Source organism: Callorhinus ursinus, unplaced genomic scaffold, assembly GCF_003265705.2.
Source record: "Callorhinus ursinus isolate GAN/ISIS: 27379988/994484 unplaced genomic scaffold, GSC_fseal_2.0 scaffold19, whole genome shotgun sequence".
Classification (NCBI taxonomy): Eukaryota; Metazoa; Chordata; class Mammalia; order Carnivora; family Otariidae; genus Callorhinus; species Callorhinus ursinus.
In genome coordinates this window covers 6787441-6811961 of record NW_027397081.1, presented here as the reverse complement: position 1 = coordinate 6811961, position 24521 = coordinate 6787441, and the positions used below count along the sequence as shown (strand labels likewise).

Here is a 24521-nt window from a genome sequence, read left to right as displayed (position 1 = left end):
CTAAACATAAAGCAAGCGCTTGTAGGAGGGCGCGAAAATTTCAAAAGCATCATTCCTGACCGTCTGCTGAGGATGGCCAATTTCCTTCTGTTCTTTGCCCCTTTCTTCACTGTTCTCAAAGAGGACAGAAATTAAATTGCCATGCTCTAAAAGCAGGCGTGATGAGTGACTGGAAAAAACAACAACAACAACAACAACAAATTTTGTCAGTTGTTTCTAATGCAATGCAACAGATATCCCATAACAGACCTTGCTTTTGCCAACCACATATTTAAGGCACAGGAAGAGCAGAGTATGTAGATAGCTTGGGAGTATTTCTCTAAAAATCTACAGGCAACAACTTCAGTTTTGGAAGAAAATCCACCAGACACAATGTAAGCCTGGCTATGACAATATCCATGTTGAATCCCCACCTCTCAGTTACCACAGTGTGAAATGGCAAAGCTGAAATTTCTGCACCAGCTTCATAAGGTAGGAAGCCCACAGATTCCTCCCCCAGCTTATGGATTTGTCAACAAGCCTCGCCAACACAGGCAGGTGCTCTTCCTCTGCGATACCTACTACACGGTCAGTGATCATGGAAATCAAGGGAGGGTCTCTCACGTCCCTGAGGGTTTCTTCCCGAATGTAGCTCTCGCAGATGTCTAGCACCTGTGTCTGCTCTTCCCTGCCGGGGCCGCAGAGAGCTTCCTCAGCACCTCTTCACCTGAATCCCTCTGGCACCCCAGCAGGGCTGGAAAGCTATCAGGAGTAGACAACTGCTGGAATTTCATCCAGCCTCATGTCCATCCAGAGGTAGGTAAGTTTTGGTTTCCCAGAAGAATCAAAATTCCAAATAAAGGTTTTGAGTATGCTTTGTTTTCCTTTTCTTCAAGGGTTAAAGGTAATGTCTTCATCCTATTCTCGGCCCCTGTCTTCTGCACTGGGGTTCCGAGCATGGCTATTATTTCTTTCTGTTCCTGTTTAGAAGTTTCATAAGTTGTTTGTTTTTGTTTTTGTTTTTTTGGTTTTTTTGTTTGTTTGTTTCAGGGTCCTGATTTCATCTTCACCCAATTCTTTTATTCATTTTCTGTGTCTACTCTGTGAGTTGTTCGGATGTCTGATAAGAGCCAATACCTCTGATACTGCATTATCTTAAAGAACAGTCCTACGGGAGCCTGGGTGACTCAGTCAGTTAAGTGACCTGACTTGATTTCGGCTCAGGTCATGTGAATCTCGGGTTGTGATACTGAGCCCCTCGTCTAGCTCTCCCCTCAGCAGGGAGTCTGCTTGAGATTCTCTCTCTCCCTCTGGCCTTCCCCCACCCTCTCTCTAAAACTAATAAATAAATCTTGAAGAACTGTCCAGAGGTCTCAAAGTGTTATATCATCTATAATGTTGATTTACTCGATCAGTCATTTTATCATCTAAGTTTGCTCTCGCTACAATTATCCACCCACTTCTGGCATCTGGCGGGGTTCTGCGGGAACCTGAGGAAGGGCAGGTCTGAATGCTCTTCCACACACAGATGGGGGTGGTACAGAAGTTGAACATCTTCCCTGCCCTTGGCCAGCCTGGCCCTCTCCTCCCCATGTCCTCAGAGCAGCCCGCTTGCCTGTCCTCAGCTCAGCAGGTACCTCAAGTGTAATGCTTTCATTCTCAGGAATTTGATGAGACAATCCAAAGAAACTGACTTTTTCCCCTCTTTAATGAGAGGGAAAAAAGCAAACTCTTGGGATTATGATAGTATCCGATCTCACAAGGACCTCTTGCTCTTAGACTGAGCTTTCCAGCAAGGACACTGAAACGTAATACGTGGTAATCCATTATTTAAATCAAGTATTATGTCAACACGAGCTCAACTGTGTCTCAGAACATTAACACAATTCAAAATTATCTCCACATCTGTCACTCTTTGCTAACAATAGCAAGTTGCCTCTTAGTTCTCCACCACCATCTAGGAATTAATTCACTAGAAACAGAACCCAAGGAGAATTTAAGAAGGCTAATGTCCTTCCCAGACCCATAGTAAGGTGCTACTTCAACAGTGACAAGCCAGGAACCCTCTTTAGCTGCACTGTACATGAGAGAGAGAGCAGTCTGTGGAATTTACTGACCCAAAGACCTGGGCATACCTCTGTTATAACATTTATCACAGTCGTGAAGCTATTTACCTACAAACACAACTCCGTCGTTGGACAGCAAGGCCCTGGAAGGCAGGCATCATGTTTGATTTCTCTTCCTACTATCTAGAATAGATGCATCATAAATAGAAGCCTCATACATACTCACTTCCATTAAGAGCTTTTAGCCTCCTTCCAAAGTTGTGCCCACAGACGGATTTGAGTTATGCTTTTTCCCTGTCCTCTGGTTCATCTTTCTGTGGAGGTGATGATGAGGATCAAAATGCTCAAAGGAGGAAGCAGTCCCAGTAGTCAGAGGCAGAGCTCCCAAAGGCAAGGTGTGTGTGGGGTTATATCTGAAAGTACTTCCTAACAAGTCCTTACCCCAAATTGCAAACTAGAGAAAGAGGGACAGGCAAGGAAGCTATCAGCGGAAAAGGGATAGGGAACAAATACTCAGTGAACAGCTACTATAATGTTTGCATTTGCAAACATGAGCCTACTTAATCCGTGGCACACCACTATGGGATAGAGAATTATCTCCATTTTATAGAAGAAGAAAATGAGAGGTTAAATAATTTGTTCAAGGGCACACAATGACTAAGTGCTGAAACCAGAATTCTAACCCAAGTCTGCCTGTCTGCAAAGCCTGCTCCTTCCATTAATCCAAGGTGCCTCTTTGGAAGATACTGAGTAGATAGCCACTGGACTTGTGGATATACCTTCCATGGGCTGGGCCCATGCAGCGGCGACCTTGTCTGGGTCCATTGAGCCCTAAAGCCAGAAGGTTCATGTCATAGAAAGGGCAGAGCTGGTATGGTCTAGGCATTCCCTAGGACCCACAGAGTTAACTTGCTCTTTGCTGAGGTTGTGGCTGTTTTGTTTTCAATGAGCAGTGGGTGGGTGAGCTATAGTCTGTTCCATACAATGCACGGAGCTCCTATTTGTTTCTATACCGATAAAATGTGTTCGATGCTCTACACCAGGCCTTATATAATTAACATGTGTCTATTTGTAAGCCAATTGTTGAAAACTCACACAGAATTCACCTCCACTTCTTTCTTCCAGCCAGGGCTTTGGCTCTATCTGGGATGTCAAGTGGGACCACATGGGAGCCTGAGATTTCCTTCTTACACAGCCCATCCTCTTTAAAGATCTGGCAACAGAAGCGGTCCTTAGAAGATTTACAGCCTGGAGCTGGAGACCTGCCTACTCCTGGCTGGTTTCACGTGAAGAACAAAAACCCCGAACACCACCTAACAGAGGGAATGGGATCCATGAGCTTTCGGAGGTAACTCGTGGAAGTGGCAGGCCTAGAGCTTACTTTCCTACTACACCTCTGCTTACAGGAAGCCTCTCGACAATCTCATGAAGGTACTCAGTTCTTTTAAGCATTTTTTAACATTGCCGTTCTGTGGGCTGCACAGTAATCATGGAGAGCAGAATTGGCACCAGTGAGTAGTAGCTATAAGAACAATTCCATTGAACATAAGACCAAACTTCCAAATAACTATTGGTGAATGGGGAAGTAGTTGAACTGGAAGAGATCTGCGATTAAACTCTAGTAACTTCTAAAGTCAAAGTTACAATTCCATGATTTGAGATTTTCGAATGTAACCAGTTCCCTTGCAGGGCCTAAGGAGAGGGCGTACGGGAGAGCTAAGTTTTATTGAAATCTTCCAGCCTAGAGTGCTGTGACCTAGTAGTTCTCTTGGTGCAGAATCTTGTTATGTCCAGCATGGTCCTGAGCACCTGGAAAAAGGTCTGCAGGGCATCAGGATCCAAATAGGCTTCAAGGGAAACAGCTTCTGAGAGAAGGAGGTCAGTGAAGAATGGGTTACCTTGAACTCAGTCCTGATTCTCTAAATCAGAAAGACAAGCCCAACCCACAACCACTGCCCACAAATGAAACAAATCTCTGATGGCAGAATCACTGCTTATAAGCCCTTAAAGCCAGAGCTGAGGCTGACTTCAAAACAGAAGGTTGTAGAACAACGACAGGGGTTGGGGGGAGCTTAGGAATGGGCACGCAGTGCGGTGAAGGTATGGAGCATGCCTGGTCTAGGCTGAATCTCCTGGGCCCTGGATTCCCACTGCAGGCCTGCATGCTGTGCCCACCTTGAAGCAGCAGACCCATTCAACACCAGAGATAATGACCATCTCCACTTTGACTTTGCTAGGGGTCAGTCCTACTGCAAAGGTGCAAATACCTGATCAGATTCTCTTCCTGCCTTCCTCCCATCTCCTAGGCTCCACTAACATCAGTGTGGGAAAGTACGTCACACTTCGTAGAAGGCTTTCAACGTCTAAAGGCCAAGTCTACTTTCCCCGTCACTTGATTTCTGTCTCCTTTTTGATTTACCATGACACGATGGCATTCATTCTGTCTGACCTGCAGAAACAGCAGGATGCTTTATAAAAGGCACTGGCTTTGGGATCTGGCAAATCTGGGTCTGGAATCTGTCCCTGCCACTTAACCAACCATGCAACCATGGATTTATTTCTTAAGCTCTCTGAAATTCAACCTCAATTTGTTCATCTGTGAAATGGGAATCATAATAACTCCCTGAAAGGAAGGCCACAGAATTGGGATCAGTGAGGATTCCAGAGTGAGAGTTATAGGAGATACCCGGAGATGTTCAATAAATGTTCACTCTCTGTCTCTTTCTTCCTTCAGTGCCCCCTTAGACTACACCGTGTCCTTTAAGAAGCCAGATTCTCTCTCTGACAGGGTGTGACACTTTAAAAATAGAATACATTTTCAATGATGGTGATGTGATCTATATAAAATAAAGCACCTCCTGCCAACTAAATAGAGGAGAGCATGTACTCATTCCTGTTCTAATTTAATCTGTCTGAGTGCCTGGAGGTTTTTGCAAGCGAGGTAAATATTGTTTTCGCTCTGACCTTGGTGCAGCATTCCCATTGAATTTGTCTCAATTTGTCCTTTTGATGCCAGGCTGATGCCTTTCTAATAGATTGAAAGCACTTTGTTGAGAACAGAGATTAGTGAGATCTAATAATCAGTAAATACCTGTCTACCCTGGACAATCAGAAAGTGGGATGTTCTGGGTAACTTGCTGTTCTGCCTAATAAAGAGCGCATATGTACGAATTACCCATTTTCAAAGAATGGAACCCATCGAGACAGGAGACCAGCATGGAACACGAAGAGATATTTGGTGATTTGGGAGCCCCCTTGGAGGCTGGTGGGGACACGGAGCTCACGGAGAGGAGGTAACAACTCAGCAGCAGAAGAGAGTGAGCAGAGCCGTGCTCCCACGCGCTCTGGGTATTTTTCTAAAGTATCTTCGATTCTGATGTATTTACTTTTGCTTGTTTCTTCTTCACGAAGATTTAGAGAAAACATTTGTTCTAGGCTTTCCTCCATGAAATTAAAAAGAAAAAAGGATTTGCTGTTAATGCTTAATTGGACAATTCAGTGAAAAACAACTGTTCACGTCCAGTGGGCTGCTGATGAATGGGTCAGTACGGGTCAGACCTTCCCACCCTCTGGCCCCATGTGGACAGATCCAGGTATTCAGGAACAAAAGTGCTGCCTTGATTTCCAGATAACTTATTTTCCTTAGAAGTCATTTTTTTCTTTTTTCTTTTAAAGCAAATGTGTATTCATTGTAAAACATTTTAAAAAATACAGCCAAGAGAAACAAGAAAAAGAACAGTATCTGTCATTTACCATTTGGAGATGACTATTAATACTTTGAGAGTTTTTTTTAGGCATAAATAAAGATATACGTTTAAAAAATAGGTTCATGAAATATAAACTGCATGGGATCTACTTTTTTGCCTCTCAAAAAATATGTCACAATCATCTTTCTATGTTAATATTCTTCCTCAGCATACATTTGATTTTTTAAAAACATTTTATTTACTTATTTGAGAGGAGAGAGGGAGAGAGCACAAGCAGGGAAAGTGGGGGAGGGAAAGGGAGAAGCAGACTCCCCACTGAGCAGGGAGCAGGAGAAGGGGTTGATCCCAAGACCCTGAGATCATGACCTGAGCTGAAGGCAGACGCTTAACCGTCACCCCAGCGCCCCTCCACATACATTTTAATGAATGCAAAGAATTCCATGTATCATAAACCATAGTTTATTCTGAAATCTAGCAACACCCTCATAAGCAACACTATTGTCTAAAAAGGGGGGAACCCGCTCTATAAATCTTTGCTTACATCCAAATTTATTCCCACTGAATCATTTCTTTGGAGTGGAATTGAAGGACCAAAGTCATTTAAAAAAAAAAAAAACTTATATTATCACCAAACTGTTTTTCAAAGATTTGAACCAAAGGGTAGACTCCACTGACTACATACTGTCATTTATATGCTGGCTCCCAAGAAAATTGTGACATTCTTGATGTCAGGGATGGTGTCATTCATCTTTTCACCCAACATCTTTATGTTTTTGGACATTAAGTCACTGAAGTATTTGTTGAATGAATGATGTGATGATTCATTGTTTAAACAAATGTATGGCATAAGTTTGTATAACGTCTCTGGGGCTCAGTTTTCTCTTTTGCAAAATGAGAATTTTAGGTTATATGCTAACATTCTGTGATTTCACATCTCTTGTATGAAAAGCAATGACCTAGATACCTTAGAGGAGATTAGCGATATACAAAATCCATAACCATAGTTATCAGACCTGTAAGCATATATATTTCATATGTAAGCCAATTATAATTGTATAGAAACATACAAAGATGTTCTAAATATTCAGGGAGAATAAGGCTAGATGACATGACAGGATATTCCAGGAAGATGATGCTCAGCTAAGCACAGATCACCAGCTTTCTATCTGGAAAAAAAAAAAAAAAAAGTATTTTCCCCATTCTGGATTTTGTGTTTTATTGGTATCTAAAAAACAGGAGGTAGCATTATCTTGAGATTCAATTTCCTTAGGTAATTTCACCCAGGACAAGCAAGCTTATCCTACTAGATTTTAGGAACATTTCAATCACTTTTAAATTACCCAAGATAAGATTCTATCTGTTGACTTTCACACTCCTAGACCTCTTGGTTCATTGGCAGTAAATGTCTGTAGACCTCTCTAAACTACCCATGTAGCCATCATGCCTGCCTTCTATTAACACTTCCTTCTCCAGGCCTCCCTACTTTACAGAAATATTTGGCTCCCACCATCACTCAATTAATTACTTACATAATTTGTGGTTATTTATTGAAAATCTATAATGTGCCTTTTTATCTATTAGGAGGAAATGAGGCAATGTGGTATACACTACAATGACAAGCCTAAACATGATCTGCCAAACACAAGGAGGAAGAAAGCACCTCCCTCTGGGAGCTAGGGGAAGTCTCACAGAAGAGGATTCTTGAAGATGATACTGGAAATGATTCTGGAAGAATGAGCTCAAGCTTGCCTGGTGGAGGGAACTGTGCAGATGACAGTAGAGAATAAGATTCAAGCAGAGATAAATCACAGAAAGTCACAGAAAGGGGACAGAGGATGGTTGTCCATCAGTCTCCCCCAACTCATGGCTCTTTCCACGCCACCCCCACAGTTCACCTCATAGGGTCATCTGGGGATCTTCCACTCATCCCAATTCAGTCACCTCTGACCACCTGCTTCATCTCAAATGCCTCCACTCTCCTCCTCTGGGCAGACCCTACCAAATCCAGCCTCTGTGGCACTAGGTCATTTACTCTCAAAGTGGTAGCCACTTTACTCTTTGGGTTTAAGAATGTCTCTCTTCCTGGAAAAGAGACATTTCTATAGCAGTGTGAATACCCTCAGAGAATTCCTTCCAGGTTCCGAAGCCATGTTTCTAAATGTGTGTCTTTGTCTGGCTTTGGTAATCAGGACAATGCTGCCCTCACAAAATAAGTTCAGAAGTGTTCACTCTTTTTTAATTTTTGGAGAAGTTTGAGAAGGATTAGAATTAATTATTTTTTTAGTGTTTGGTAGAATTCACCAGTGAAGCTGTCTGGTCCTGGGCTTTTCTTTGTTGTGTTGTTTTTGATTCTTGATTCCATCTCCTTATTATTGATCTGCTCAAGTTTTCTATTTTTTTTTTCATTATTCTTTGTAGGTTGTGTGTTTCTAGGAAGGTATCCATTTCTTTGAGGCTGTTCAAAGTGTTGGTACATAATTGTTCATAAGTAGTCTCATCATTTTTATTTCTGGGCATCAGTTTTTGTTTTTTATTTTTAAAGATTTTATTTATTTGAGAGAGAGAGAATGAGAGATAGAGAGCACGAGAGGGAAGAGGGTCAGAGGGAGAAGCAGACTCCCCGCTGAGCAGGGAGCCCGATGTGGGACTCGATCCCGGGACTCCAGGATCATGACCTGAGCCAAAGGCAGTCGCTTAACCAACTGAGCCACCCAGGCACCCTGGGCATCAGTTTTAATGTCACTTCTTTCATTCCTGAACTTCCATCTTCTTTTTTCTTTGTTATTCTAGACAAACATTTGTCAATTTTATCTTTTCAAAAACCAACTCTTAGTTTTGTTGATTTTTCCACTGTTTTTTATATTATTTATGCTCTAATCTTTAATTTTCTTTCCTTCTGCCAAAATTAGGGTTAGTTTGTTCTTTTTTTCTTTGAGCTGTAAAGTTTGTTGTGTACTTGAGATCTTTCTTCCTTTTTTTAATGCAGGCATTTGTCACTCTAAATGTCCCACTTAGTTCTACCTTAGCTCCATCCTATAAATTTCAGTATGTTGTGCTTTCATTTTCATTTGTCTCAAGATATTTTCTGTTTTCCTTTCTTGATTTCTTCCTCGACCTAAAGGTTGTTCAAGAGTGTGTTGCTTAATTTCCACCTATTTGTAGATTTTCTCATTTTTCTTCTGTTATTGATATTTAGTGTCATTCTGTCTTCCGCAGAAAAGATACCTAGTATGATTTCAACCATGCTAAATCTGTTAAGATTTTTTGTAGCCTAACATGACCTATTCTAGAGACCATTCCACGTGCACCTTTTCTGCTGCTGTTAGGTGGAATGTTCTATATGTGCCTACTAGGCCCATTTGATCTACTATTTCCTTATAGGTAGTTGATCTGATATTCTAGCCGTTGTTTCAAGTGGGATACTGAATCCTACTATCATTATATTGGCGTCTATTTCTCTCTACAGCTCTGTCCGTTTGCTATATATATGTAAGTGCTCTGATGCTGGGTACACCATCACCCTGTTCTGTGCCACTCCTCCATGCTAAGGCCCCAAAGAATGAGTAATATTGTACTTTCCTTTTCGTGGTTTGTTTAAAATATGTTTAAATGTCCTACTATCCTTTACTTATCAGCAAGCTGGAGAAAATGAGCATGGAATAAAAGTCCGGGGTAAGGGAGGAAGTTGAAAGGAAGAACAAAGGAATTATCTACACCTATAAAACATGTACAGAAAGCTGAGAAGTGCTGTTTATGCACTTGGGTATATAAAGGGGGTGGGGGTAGGGGACCAGGGGGACACACAGCCTTGCTAAAGTTGCAGGAGTTTGGAAGGGAAAGAAAGACATAAAACTCTAAATCTCTGCATTAAAAGAAATCTTAATCGTCACAAAATACAACATTACTCATTGCAAGAGAAACACTATCTGGCCCTTTGTATAAGTGTTCCCTGCCTAGAATCTCTCCCGGAATTCTGGGCGGGCGGGGAGGAGGGGGGTGTGAAACCAAACTGAAGAAGTTTTTGTTCTTCCTTGAAGATTTATTGAAAGGCTCCTACCTGAGAGGGCAGATGAGAAGAGGAGGAACTTGAGATAAAAATGCATGCTCTGAAGCAGTGACATTTAGCAAAGTGATTAGGCAGTGACATTAAATAAGCTCCCAGGCCATTTCCAAATGATTTCTATGGGCACCTGTGCTGCTCAGGAAGGCCAGGTTTGAGGGGGGAAAAAAAACTCTTAATTAAAACCTGAGGGTACTTGCAATAGAAAGTTCAGGAAAGAATTGTTTATTTTTTCATCAGTATGACTTTTTCTTAGTTAAAAACGATTCCTTCTTACCCTAAGGAGCATAATGAAGGCAAACTATTTGGCCAGAGTAAGTGGAAGGTGTGGATGGGAGGAGGCCATTAATGATGTTTCCTAGAGTGAAATCATCTTCCTCTGACTCTTGCCTCTGCCCAGGCAGACGGGTCAGAGTGAGCGCTATGATTTTATCACAGCAACATAATTCAAATCCCTCTCTGACTGTCCAAAATCATTGTCCAGAAAACGAATGGTATCTGTAAGATGCAGCCAGAGTGAAAGCTCCCTAGCAAGTCATACGTGCTTAGTCAAAATCCCATATACCCCTTCTTTATCATCACCACTGTCTTTTTGCATCTGCTTCTTGCTGCTGGCTGCTGGCTGACTTCTCTGGTCCCCAGCTGGGTTCTATCCAGGACCCTGGATATGTTCTTGCTTCTCATCCCCTGGCTCTTATATTACTTTGGGAGGAAGAGTCTCTGCCCATCTTCAACATAAGACTTTCAAGGCAGCTCTAAACATCCAAATCCAGTTGGCAAATACGTGGCAAGTTTTTATGGGTCTAGTATGAAGCGACAAACAACATTTACTCCTGTGTTCCAGCGGCCAGTTACACGGTCAAAGTTGACTACTTGCAAGGGAGGTGAGAAAAGTCTACCTGTGAGTTCAGGAGAAAAAAGGAAACAGATTTAGTGAACAGCTATCCAGACTCTACCACATTACTTTCTCCAGTTTTCACCCTAGCTGCCTCCTTGATTTTTGCTTTTTGACCCCTTCATGGGATAATTCAGCAAAGTTCTGTTATTTGAAACAACTTCTGATCGTTTGAGCCTGATTCTGGATGATAAACTTCAATTTCTGGACTCATCTTTGTCAAGTGCCACATGCAACATAAGAGGTAGGGTCTCCTAGACTCCACAGAACAAGTGGTGAAGGGAAAGGAGAAATCAGGGTGGGTGGTGGGTAGAACGGGCCTGGGATCCTCACAGGACAAGCTGCCCAAGAGGGCTGTGCGAACACCTCAACCCTTCAGAGTTCCAGAGGAATGGATGGGTCATTCTCTGAGCATCCAAGCTTCGAACATAAGGAAAGTTTAAGTGAGTGAGAGGCAGGACAGCTCAGGGCCTGGATTTTGGCTGTCAACCCATGTTTGTGCACTTTTTCATCTCAGGTTCTAGACCAGTTGGAAACAAGACTGTCGCCGGTAATTTCTGCCAAGAATTCGGAGTCATTTACCTTAATCTGTCAGCAATGAGATGAGAGAAACTGCTCCTTACATTTATTTAATTAACCAGAGACACATGGATTTTTACAGGGATAGCCTTAATGTGAATTACCCAAATTGTTCGACACCATGAGACACCTCCCTGCCTAAGCCCACATCCAGCATGATTCTTAAAGTAAGAGTGGGATTTTCCAAAATATTCTCTTCACTTAAAGAATCCCCTTCTCTCCAATTGGGCTACTGACATTTTGGGCCAGATAATGTTTTATTGTGGACAGGGAGCTGTCCTGTGCGGTGTGGGGTACGTAGCAGCATCTTAAACATCTACCCATTAGATGCCAGTAGTACTCTCTCCCCCTCCAAGTTCCAGCAATAAAAAATATCTCCAGACATTCCCAAGTGTCTACTGGGGGGAGCAAAATTGTCTCCAGCTGAAAACTACTGAGGTGGAGAGAGGTACAGCTTGAGACTTTCAAGAAGAAGAAATTCCAAAAACATGTATTTTCCTGGCCTATCACAAAAGTAAGTACTTATTTACAGACCCCAGGATAGTAGGTACTCATTAACATACTTATTTACAATTTGTTCATTGGTTGATTAATCATTTGGTTAAAGGTCAATAAAATTAAGGACTATAAATGTGTGGATGAACTGGATGTGAGAGGAATGGCAGCATAGTGTTGAAAACAGAAGCTCCTAAGAAGTCACTAATAAGAGAACTGATGTGCGATATAAACACCTCCTATTTGCCAAGCATGATGTTTTACATAAAAATATGCACTGTTTCACCTAATCCTTGTAGCTACCCTTCCAAGTACATTATAAATAATCAATAAATGTCATCAATTACAGTAATATCAGTTACAGAAGATAATATCCCAATTTTCAAATAAGGGAATTGAAGCTCATCATGGGTACCTAACTTGGGTTTACAGAGATGGGATATGGCAGAGTTGTGATTCAAACTCAGGGCAGCCTTACCTGCAAACCCACACTCTGTCTACAACAGATCTCACCCATGAAGTCCTTGGTAGCCTCTCGACGTTCTCAGGGCGAACAACAGTCATCCAGGAAAAGATTTTACATGTGCATCACCAGCAAGAGATAGCACCGGGAGTGTCAGGGCCCAGCAGAGACACTGCAAGTCTGCATTAGGCCAATCAAGAATTCTCTTAAGGAGACACTTGGAGTCTATACCATAGAGGTGACAGAAAGACGAAAGGAAAAGAAAAAGAGAGCTATTGTTGCCAAGAGCAAATGAAGGCTTCAACCAAATATATTGTAATTATTTCTACAAAGGTGGAAATAAAGAACCAATGTTTTACCCTTGAATAGATTTCAATGACTCTCAGGGAAATTTTTGATCAGGGTCCAATCTTTCTTCTGCTTTCCATGCAAATCCAGTAAATATACCATCCAAATAAAGATACCAGCACCTGCCCATCTCAATTAATCACAGTGCCACAACACAGTCCTTATTTCAAATGCCTGAGAATTTGGAAACACTCACTGACTGCCTACTCCAAACCCACAGCACCCCTTGAAACCACTCTCACAGCATTCAGACCCATTTCTGGACTATCTCTGGGTATATGGTAGAGGTGAATATATGAAGCAGGCGATAAGCATATCAAAAGATGCTCTACATCATATGTCATCAGGGAAATGCAAATTAAAATAACAATCAGATACCATTATACACCTATGAGAATGACCAAAATCCAGAACACTGACAACACCAAAGGCTGGCAAGGATGTAGAGCAATAGGAACTCTGATTCATCACTGGTGGGAATGCAAAACGGGTACAGCCACAATGACAGTTTGGCAGTTTCTTAAAAAATTAAACAAACTCTTACAATATGATCCAATAATTGCACTCATTGGTATTTACCCAAAGGAGCTGAAAACTTATGTCCACACAAAAACCAGCACATGGATGTTTTTAGCAGCTTTAGTCATAATTGTCAAAATTGGAAACAACAAAGATGTGCTTTAGTAGGTGAATGAATAAACTGTGGTACATCCAGAAAATGGGTTAGTATTCAGTACTTTAAAAAAAAAAAAGAAGAAGAAGAGTTACCAAGCCATGAAAAGCCATGGAGAAAACTTAAATGCATATTACTAAGTGAAGGAAACCAAGCTGAAAAGACTGCATACTGTATGATCCCAACTATATGGTATTCTGCAAAGGCAAAACTATGAAGAGAGAAAGATGATCAGTGGTATCAGGGACTGGGGGAGAGGGAGGGACGAACAGGCAGAACACAAATTTTTAGCACAGTAAAAATTGAAATTGCAGACCCTTGGGCATAAGAGTAAATGCTTCCTGTTTTAAGCTGCTAGTTTTTGCAGTGGTTTCTCACATAGCAATTACACAGACAGAAGCACCAAATAAGTAGCCCCTAACAACTGCATACACACACACACACACACACACACACACACACACACACACACACACAAACTTGTATGATACAAATTGGCCTTAAAAGGAGATTAAAAAAAAATTGAAGTGGAGAATGGAGAGAAAGATTTTTAATAGCACAGAAGTAGACAGAGGCCACTGCAGGTAAAAAGTTTGGCAAGAACAAAGATAATGTAGCTGGAAATGGTGAGGTGCTTTGGGAGTCCAGTAAGGAGCCATTCTGGCTCAAGGAAAAGCGGTTTTCTTGTTTTGGCATAAACTGCAAAGGTGGGCTAGGGTAAGCCTGTGAAAGACTCTGAATGTCATCCTGAGGAAATCTGACCTGTATCCCAGGAGGAGGAGTTAAGAAAGACTGAAGCTGCTTTTGTGAGATGGGACTGAACAGGCAACTTGAAGTGAAAGCTCTTTGCACAAGTCTTAGAAACAGGAGTTGGAGGCAATTCTCGAGGAGAGTGATTTCAAAAAGGAGAGGAAATAAATTCTTTTACATATAGTGAGGTGGCTCTGTTGTGTCATGTGTTTATGTGAAGAGACCCCACGTGGCTCCTAATAAAGACGTTTTCAAGGCTCAGAAGATGGACATCTGAATTAAGACGAAGATCAATAGAGGAGGCTGAATTAGATGTCTGTCTGTAAATTTCCCTAACATGGAACATTCTGAATCACCTCCTCGTTACTGATGAAAAGGGGGGCAGGGAGCAGGAGAAGGAGATACCCTTCAAGCTGGATTTTTCTTTGAGGTGTTCAGAGCCTCGGGAGCTGCTCTGTGCAAAACGATGTGCTCCCTGAGAGAAACCATCCAGAACAGGTCCTGAAGCTAAAATCTTAATCCCTTTTTGTAATAAACTCCCTAATCCTATAGCTAAGAAAACCAGTAAAGTTCAAGAGAGAAGGACGGGGCCAGTTTGAGGCAGGATTTCATTAGAGACACAAAGGTCTGAAGTTTGAAATTGCAAATCACAATCTCAATCTGTCAGTCAAAGGTGGATAAGAAAGGGCATTTTATGCAGAGTCCTTTCTTGGGGAAAACTGCTAAAAAAAAAAAGAACATGCCCAGATGGCTAGTGCCTAAGGGAATATGAGATGGGCCTACAGGAAGTCAGGCAAACGAAGATAAAATAAATTTCACATGCACTGTTTCTTATTGCCATTTCTTCTTGTATAGTTGCTATGGGAACTGTGTTTTGGAAGCTGTCTAAGGCTATGTCTCTCCAGTGCAAAGCAATCAAGCATTTGGGCCAAAATGACCAGTCAATTTAATCCAACTGGTTTAATTGATTTATTTCCAACGTATACTCTCCCTCACCCATGGCCAAAATGAGTAGTTGCTGAACTGAATTTGGGGGCATCTTACAGATATAAAATTGCGGTTCACCTGGTTGTATGTATTTGCATTCCATCCTGGTGATAAGACTATGCCATTGGAATATGCCTTCTCCTACTGGGGCTCTGTGCATTTGGGGATTGTGCACAGCTCTAGAAGGGTGTCAAGGGTGACTATGAAGGCAGGAAAGGACTAATGGAATAATTCATACACTGGCGTGAAGGGTCTAGGCTCTCTCTCAAATGGAAGAGTGGAGAAAAGGAGGGCCTGAGAGGCCAGGTAACCAAGCAGAAAAGATCCAAGACTGAGTAGCTGCCTGCGGCAAGGCAGGAGTGAGAGAGAGAGAGAGAGAGAGAGAGAGAGAGAGAGAGAGAGAGGGAGAGAGGGAGGGAGACACCAGCACCCAGAGGAGACCCGAACACTGAGGCCATCCTATCCGAGTCAGAGGCTGCTTATCAAGCCACTGCCCAGACTGTTAACCAAATTGCAGACGTGAGCTATATCCTCTGCTGCCACCTTCTTTCTGCAATCCAGCATCTTTCTGAGTCTGGCAGCACATCACTAACCTGCATCCTTCATGTGGCCCTGATGTGACATCACGTTATGCTTCTGGACAGGTGATGCAAGTTGCTATTTTCCATCAGATTCCCCCAAGCTCACGCTCGGGGCACCTTTGCTGGTTCAGCATCAAAGAATGAACCCTCGGGGTGCCTGGGTGGCTCAGTCATTAAGCGTCTGCCTTCGGCTCAGGTCACGATCCCGGGGTCCTGCAATCGAGCCCCGCATCGGGCTCCCTGCTCCGCGAGAAGCCTGCTTCTCCCTCTCCCACTCCCCCTGCTTGTGTTCCTTCTCTCACTGTGTCTCTCTGTCAAATAAATAAATAAAATCTTTAAAAAAAAAAAAAAAAGGAAAGAAAGAACACTCTTCAGCCCCACCCCACATCATCAACCCAAAGTTCCTCGCCCTTAGCCCACACCTGCTCTCTGCCTAGGTCTTCAGCCTGCCTCCTCCAGGATCAGAACTCACTGGGAACTAGAACACCATCTCAGTGTTGCTGTTTTACAATCTCTCTCTCATTCTCTCTCTCTCTCTCTTCCCCTCTGCAACCAATGAAGAAAAGAGCAAAAAGGAATAACCACATATAAGGCAAGAGAGAAAGCCAGATTTACAAAACCCCTATTCATGTAGGGTTTTCTTTGTGGGAAATACTGAAGACATGTCAGTATAAATCTTTCATGAGCAGAACGGGCCTGTGACGTCATGAGGTGGCTTACAGTGCTTTCCTGTTTATATATTGTCCTGCATCTTAGTTGCCAGGACCCTCTGGTCTCCCTAACTCTCCGCCATTCCCAATACCCCAACCACATGCCCTGTGACCCAGGTGGCTTCAGGCTGCCATGGCCTCATTTTTCTTATCAAATGGACCACTCCTGTGCCTCACTGAGAGACAGGGCCCTTCCTCAGCGAAATGTGTGATGAGTAGAAAATTCTTGAAACGCTCTGCCCCAGACAAACTATTCCATGAGGGTCCCTTTTATTTCAACTGTAAAAAAAAACACCTTAGGAAAGGAAATCAGAGGTTGTCTGTTGAAAGAGATGTCCCTAGTAAGTCGGATGGAGTAGGGAATTATTCCCATCTTTCAAAAAACCACGCTTGCTGTTTTCTAGAGACCAAACCTCAGTGACCTGCTCAATAAAAATCAGTCTAATTGTAAATAGTGAAAAATGTAATGATGATGATAAATAATGACTGATATACCACTGGAGTTTATAAAACGCATGCACACACACCCTTCCTTGATTTCCATCTTAACCTAGAAGGCATATTTGATTTTACCGCTGAGTCTCAAAAACAGTAAATTGCTAACCTGGCCTTTTTGATTCCAAACTTCATCTTCTTCCACACACTTTCAGGCAATCTCCGGTTTCCTAACTCTGGGTTTTCCTGCCGTTCCAGCTGGTGGCTTTGCAGCCAGCATTTTTTCTTCTTTCATTTTGTATGTGACTGCCCGATACACTATGAACTCAGAGTTGGCCTCTGCCTCTACATAATAACTTTACTATATTATTCATATATTAATAGATTTATTATTTAAAACCTTTCTCAGAGAGAGACAAATACTGTACAATCTCACATGGGGAATCTTAAAAAAAAAATGAGCTCATGAGAAACAGCAGATTAGTGGTTGTCAGGGATTGGGGGCAGGACAGTGAAGGAAGGTGGCCAAAGGGTGCAAACTTCTAGTTTTATGATAAATAAGTTCAGGGGACATAATATACAGCATGGTGACTATAGTTAGCAATACCATACTGTATATGAGAAAACTACTAAGAGGAGATCTTAAAGGTTCTCACCAAATACACACAAAAAATTGTCACTATGTGAGGTGATGGATGTGTTAACCAATCTTATTGTGGTGCTTATTTCACAAAATACACATATACCAAATCATCATGTTTTACATCTTAAACTTACACAATGTTATGTCAATTATATCACAATAAATCTGGAATAAAAAATAAAGTTTTCAGGAGGTTGTACCCATGAAATTTGCTTAAATTTTATATTAAACAGGGGCGCCTGGGTGGCTCAGTCAGTTAAGTGTTTGACTCTTGATTTTGGCTCAGGATCTTGAGATCCTGAGACCTTGAGATCAAGCCCTGTGTTGGGCTCTACACTGGGCATGGAGTCTGCTTAAGATTCGCTCTCTCCCTCTCCCTCTGCCCCTCCCCCTCTCTGCGCTCACTCATGCACGCTCTTTCTCTCACACACAAAATTTATATTAAACAGGTTAATTTTTCTGAGCAATAAATAAATTGCACTTAATGTCTACTAAAGTTTCTCTTGTTGTTAATAAAACACTCCCCCTACCCATCTTGCCTTAAATTACTTTATAGCTCTATGTATCTCCCCAAGTACAAGACCAGATAAATTTGGGATCAGACTTCCACAGTGATATGAACCAGTTGGAATTACTGATAACTAATGATGAGGCTTGCAAGTCATTATTCCAAATGTGACTAGATGTATGGATCTAGGGCTTTAATCACTTTGATCTATTGCTAGATTATTGTTAGGGGTGTGCTTGTGTGTGTGAGTGTGTGCATGCATGAACATTTGTTAGAGGAAGGGTAAGGAGGTGGGTGGCTTGGGAGATGGGGCATTTGGGAAAACATCAGCCTGTCTCTCTACCTGTTAAATATGTAAGAATATTCTAATGTTTCCTGAGTTTCACATTAGCATAACCCAGTAATGAAGGTGATTTTAAGAATTTAATTTGGCAGGTGAATGATTTATAATTTGATCCAATCACTTACGGTATTTTCAAACAAAAATAATTAATAACAGAGGGAGATGTTCTAATTTAAAAACTAATGTCTGCCCAAGAAAAATGCGTTTCTCCCTGGATTTTCATAATGATTTTATTATGACTAGGCTAGGACACATCCTAAACACCTAACTGAATGATAGATCATAAGTGCCAATTGGGCTGAATGTGTTATGTAAATGACATACTCTTCCACAGGACAAGGAGATATCTGCTTTACTGGCATGGGCAAAACATTGCCTCCAATGTCTCCTTCAGAGCTGAAGGCCAAGAAGCAGGTCTTCAAGGACTAGAAAGGGAGGAGCATTATAGTCCCACTTAGGATAGATCCCATGAGACTCAAGAGCTAGGATTCTAGGCCAAATTGCTCTACCACTGATAGGAAATACCTATAGTTTTCTTCTAGAAAAATAAATCGCTCCATGAACAGTAATACATACCCTATACTGAAGCAGTTTTAATCTTCGGGAATTTTAATACTTTGAACTGATTATACAGGGTGGTCTAATGAGCTTGCAAATTAAAAGGACAACCTGTTGGGGGCATTGATACAGTCTGTTGACCCAGAGTTATTGTCAATGGGGACAAGGATCCAGCCTCTCTCTAAGGCAAGCTTTGAAAATTGATTAGTAATTCTGCTTTTCCATATTTGCAAATGACACAGCCAATGAAGAGTTAGTATCCAAAATATATATAAAGAACTTAAAAAACTCAACATCCCAAAACCAAATAATCCAATTAAACATTGGCAGAAGAAATGAACAGACCTTTCTCCAAAGAAGACATCCAGATGGCAAACAGATACATGAAAAGATGTTCATCATCACTTTACCATCAGGGAAATGCAAATCAAAACTACAATGAGATATCACTTCACATCTGTCAGAATGGCTAAAATCAAAAACACAAGGAACAAAAAGTGTTGGCAAGGATGTGAAGAAAAAGAAACCCTCACAAAGTGTTGTTGGTGGGAATGCAAACTGGTGCAGACACTGTGGAAAACAGTATGGAGTTTCCTCAAAATGTTAACAATAGAACTACCCTATGATCCAGTAATGATACTACTGGGTATTTGCCTAAGAATACAAAAACACTAATTCAAAGGGATATATGCACCCTGATGTTTATTGCAGTATTATTTACATTAGCCAAATTATGGAAGAGCCCAAGTGTCCATAGATAGATGAATGCCTAAAGAAGATGTGGTGTGTACACACACACACACACACACACACACACACACACACACACACACACACTGGAATATTATTCAGCCAGAAAAAAGAATGAAATTTTGCCATTTGCAACAACATGGACAGAGCTAGAGAGTGTTATGTTAAACAAAATAAATCAATCAGAGAAAGACAAATACCATATGATTTCACTCATATGTGGAATTTAAGAAACAAAGAAACAAAAATGAACAAAGGAAAAAAAAAGAGTGAAAGAAACAGACTCTTAAATATGGAGAACAAACTGATGGTTACCAGAGGGTGGGGGTGGGGGATGGGTGAAGCAGGTGAAAGGTATTAAGAGTACACTTATCTTGATGAGCACTGAATAACGTATAGAATTGCTGAATTACTATATTGTACACCTGTAACTAATATAACAGTGTATGTTAATTATACCGGAATTTAAAATAAAATTTAAAAAAAAATTTTTTAAGTAATTCTACTTTTCCTCCCAGCAGAGAAAAGGGGAAGAAGCTTTTATACCCTTTTTTCCCCAGTAGAGGACTGCAGCCCAGCACCTGGGCCCTTACATAAACTTCCAGGCTGTCTTGATTCCAAGAGACACAAAGAAATAAGGAACAGGACCATCTGTCTGCTGGATTCTGTGCAGAGGGGAACGGGTCCAGATCACTGGGGGAATGAAGGGAATAAAGGATCAATACAAGACAGTCCTCTTCTTTTCCTAGGATGCTTCTTCCTGTCTTCAGCTTCAGAGGCCTTGTTAGTCAGCCTCCACTTGAGACCCTGAGGAAATAAGGGACAATCACACACCACTTTCAGGCCAGGATTCTGGCATCCCAAATTACTCTGACATATAAATAGGGACCAATGTTGAACGAAACCATGGTTAGCCACCATCAACGTGCCCAGTGCAAATGCTCCACTATCCTCCAACCAGCTCAACAAGCGACCCACCTAGGACCCACCTCTTGACATCTCTTAGCAAGTACTTGATACCCTGAGAGGAACACCAGTGTTGTCTGTCACAGAGGGATCAGCCCCCCGAAATCAATGCTCTCCCAAAGTATTACACTACAACTCAACTAGCTCCTACCATGTGCTAGGTGTTTGGGAGACACAGAGTCAATAAGAACTATTCTGGCTTTCCAGGCACTCATGGGCTACTAAGGGAATGAGACAAGGACTCAGCAACATTGAATCCATGTAGAAGTTAGTTGTAGTAAGACAGAAGCCACAGAATACATGCGGTAAGGTGGACCGGGTGCGTCTTGAGGGGACAGAGAGTGCATCAGAGGCTCTCGTTATTACTCTCTGGGCTAAGACAGCATTTCTCAAGCTTGGCACTACTGACATTTTGGCTGAATGGCTCTTTGTTAGGAGTGCTGGGCACTGTAGGACATGTAGCAGTATCCTTGACCTCCACCCACTAGGTACCAGTAGCACCGCCCTCTGTCATGATAATCAAAAATGTCTCCAGACACGTCAAAGGTCCTTTAGTGGGCTGACTTGCTGCCAACTGAGAGCCACTTGGCTATCACTTTGGAAGAATGTTACTGATTTCTATGTATTCAGGGATGGTTCTGCTAATTTCAATGATATCCCGGCAGTGGTTTTCTATAAATCTATTAACCCACCCCATCCTTCCAAGGATAAATGTGGAGGGATGTCACAGGATACTGTAGAGATGGAGTCCAGAGAGGGTTGATTTTTTTTTTTTCTTATTTCCTAAGAAACTAGTTCAACATCTGGTCAGAAAACATGTGTTAGCCCTGACTGTACACCTTGTATTATGTTAGGTGCTAAGGATGTCAGATGTTATAGATTTATTTCCCAGCTGCTGGGAACTTTCCTGGAAGACAGCGTTAAGCTGTTGTCCCTTTTCGGTGGTGACTGTCTTGCCTGGGGAAACCTGCTTTACCCAAGGCCCCACCTCTTTACAGGGAAGTCTGAATCCAATCATTGTGGGGATATAAAGGCCCATTCGTTCCCTCCTACTCACGTCAACTGAATGGCCACGCCAGCCCCACGGGCACGTTCAACATCTCCCTCTGTCCAATCCTGCTTCCTTCCCTTCCCTTCTTTTTCCTTCCCTGGATGTCAGGATCTCAAAAGCACTCCCTAAGAAACACCCTGCAGGCTGATACCCACCTCACAGTCTGCTTTCCAGGGTACAACAACTTTGAAGGCACAGCTCCTGCTCCTACGTGCTCATACCATGTGCTCATACCACGTGCTCCTACTCACAGGCACTGTGGTGGTATTTTTATTCCCAGGGGCTGTACTTCTGGAGCTCAGCTTCCATCCTCACCCTCATCAGTACCCTCAACCTGATGTTTCAAAATGATGGCTCAGAGGATCAGTCCCTCCACCAAGTAGTCAGCACACAATGATCCCTCCCAGCAAAGGATTAAATCCCAGTGAATCTCCGAATGGAAAAACAATTAGATCGCGATTCTGCGGACCTACCCCTACACATCATTTGGGTTGGCCAAGGGCACGGGGCTTTATCCTGAGATGGAAACAATATCCCACGCTATAGCATCCACGCCTGGTTCCCGGCCACCCCTGGGAGAAATTCACTGTTCTCCTTTTTGCTGAAAAGGGATGAGAGGGGCAACACTGCACAGAGGCAAAGCTGGAACTTTGAAGTTTACCCTTTGGTCTAATTTCCTACCGGTTGACTTTTAACTGCTGCTTCTCTCTGTCCGATTTTAACCACAATGTTGCATATGTTCCCTCTCTGCCTACCCAAAATAACTGGCCCTCTTTTGCTCTTTTGTCCCCCCTTATTCTCACCTCTTAGCCCAAATAGAAGAGGCCTTCAGGATAATGTTAGGAAAGGAGGTCAGTGCAGTGGATGTGAAATTTCCATTTCTGGCAGCAGCAGCTCTGGCCCTCTGCAGAATTATAAAATAAATTGACTTCATCCCTGGCTCCAAGCTCCCTTTCAGGGACTCCTTTCTAGCCCCAGTTCCAAGGCTCCAACTCTCACTACAGTAGCACCTTATTCAAGTAGCCCCTGTACCCTCTGCATTTTCCTGCCTCCCTTCTATCCCTTAAAATCATTCTCTCTTTTTTTTTTAAGTCATAATAATAAAAAAAAATATACAATAAAATCTTTCTCTTTTTGCTCCATTTACTGGGACCCTGGTAGGTTCTCAGAAAGCCACTTATACATGAATTTGAGCTGTGGTATGACTACATCATAGTGATTTTATGTATTATTCCACAGGGCATTTGTATTTTGCATTCGCCTATCATTCGTATTTGCCTATCAATCCTCAGGGCCCAAGAATGTTTGGACAGAACTGCTAGGGTTTCGTGAAACACAGAGGGGCCATCTGTGGGCAAAGTGAACTTTCTCCATTCCATAAATTACACAGATAAGACAGTTCCCATCACTCATGACTGAACAGAAACTCTAAGCACCCTGAGCAATGCGCCAAGTCCCCCCCTCTACCTGTCACTCCTTGGCAGTGCAAGGAGGCCAACTGGTTCTTCCATTCTCATGCCTATGACACTTATTGGACCAATCCACTGAGCCAAGCAAATGAACTCATAAATTTATTTCATGGAAATAAAATTAGGTTGATTCAACTAAGCTGACCGATTTGTTGTGGTGCCACTGGGAAAGAAACTACCAGGCCATTTTTCTTTTCCTGTTTGTTTTCCACATGAGCTTCTGTAAAGCCTATTGAGCACTCACTATGTGGCTCAATTAAAATAAGCTTCTAACAAATCAGCAGCAGATAATATACCAGCACTAGGACTCCTCAGAGGGAGAGAGGGACTGGCTCTTCAAGCAGTCCTGCCATCAGCACCCTCGGATCTTCACAAAGCTGTGCTCGGCAAGGGCTGTGGGACGCAGGGGACCCAAGGGGACAATTGAGGAGCTACAGGGCTGGGGAGCAAAGAGAAAAAACAGATACTTGTCAGACTCACGAATAACTGTACTCAGTCGACCAAAGCTCACCTGAGAGTGAACAGATGAAGGAGAGTCTGGGGGCGCCTGGGTGGCTCAGTGAGTGAGGTGTCTGCCCTTGGTCAGGTCACGGTCTTGGGGTCCTGGGACCAACTGAGCCCCACATTGGGTCTCCCTCTGCCCCCGCACCTGCCCCCTGCCCCCAGCTCTCGCTCTCTCTCAAATAAATAAATAAAATATTTTTAAAAGTGGGGGGAGGGGGAGTAGCGTCTGCAGGGTTGTGAAGAACCAACATTGGGATCCCAAGCAATTCCCATGAAGCCAGGCTTTGGGGCAGATCTTGCTGGGACTGCAGGTCACATGCTAGCTCCTCATCCGCCCTGACGCATCTCCGAAAAGGCAAACACAAGTTACCACAAGTCTAATCAAGGTGATGAAGCCACCTTGCCTGCAAAACACACACAGATCTCTAGAATATTCTGTCAGACACACTTGTGATCACCTTGTTTCATAATGTTCGTTTTCCATGTTAAATCTTTTTTTTCTCCTGGAACAATAATTGTAAGTAACACATATGCAGCTGATCTGTTTGGAGCAAAGAGGAAGTAATCAAGAAGCTTATTAAGCCTCTCACCTCCTCATTCCAAAACGGGTGATCTTTTTCCCTTTTCACCCTCAATTCTAATATCACGTATAGTCAGTGCTCCCCACCAGTCTTTTGCTAAAATTTTCCAGGCATCTCTTGCTTCTCTTCTTTTAGTAGGTTCCTTAAAAAGGACTCATGAAACAATTACTTCCTGAGTTCTTCCAAAATGATTTACCTGGAGTCTCTAAAACCTGAAGTCTAAGCGTCCTCTGCGATACTTGGTCCCCTTGGCTGCTCACCGGTCCCTGTGCAGGTGACAACAGCCTGACTCTTGTCCCGTTTGAGCTGGTTCAGCTCTTTACTTGCAGGTTTGGTTTCTCTCCTGAGGAACTGCAGTGTTGGTTCTTCCTGAAGTTTGCTGCCACTCAGGACCCTGAGCCTGCGCACTTCTAACTCCAT

At 42.5% G+C, this 24521-nt stretch overlaps 1 pseudogene; it reads right to left on the bottom strand.

Moving 5' to 3' along the window:
• On the bottom strand, positions 1-24521 carry LOC112840213 (52 kDa repressor of the inhibitor of the protein kinase-like; annotated as a pseudogene).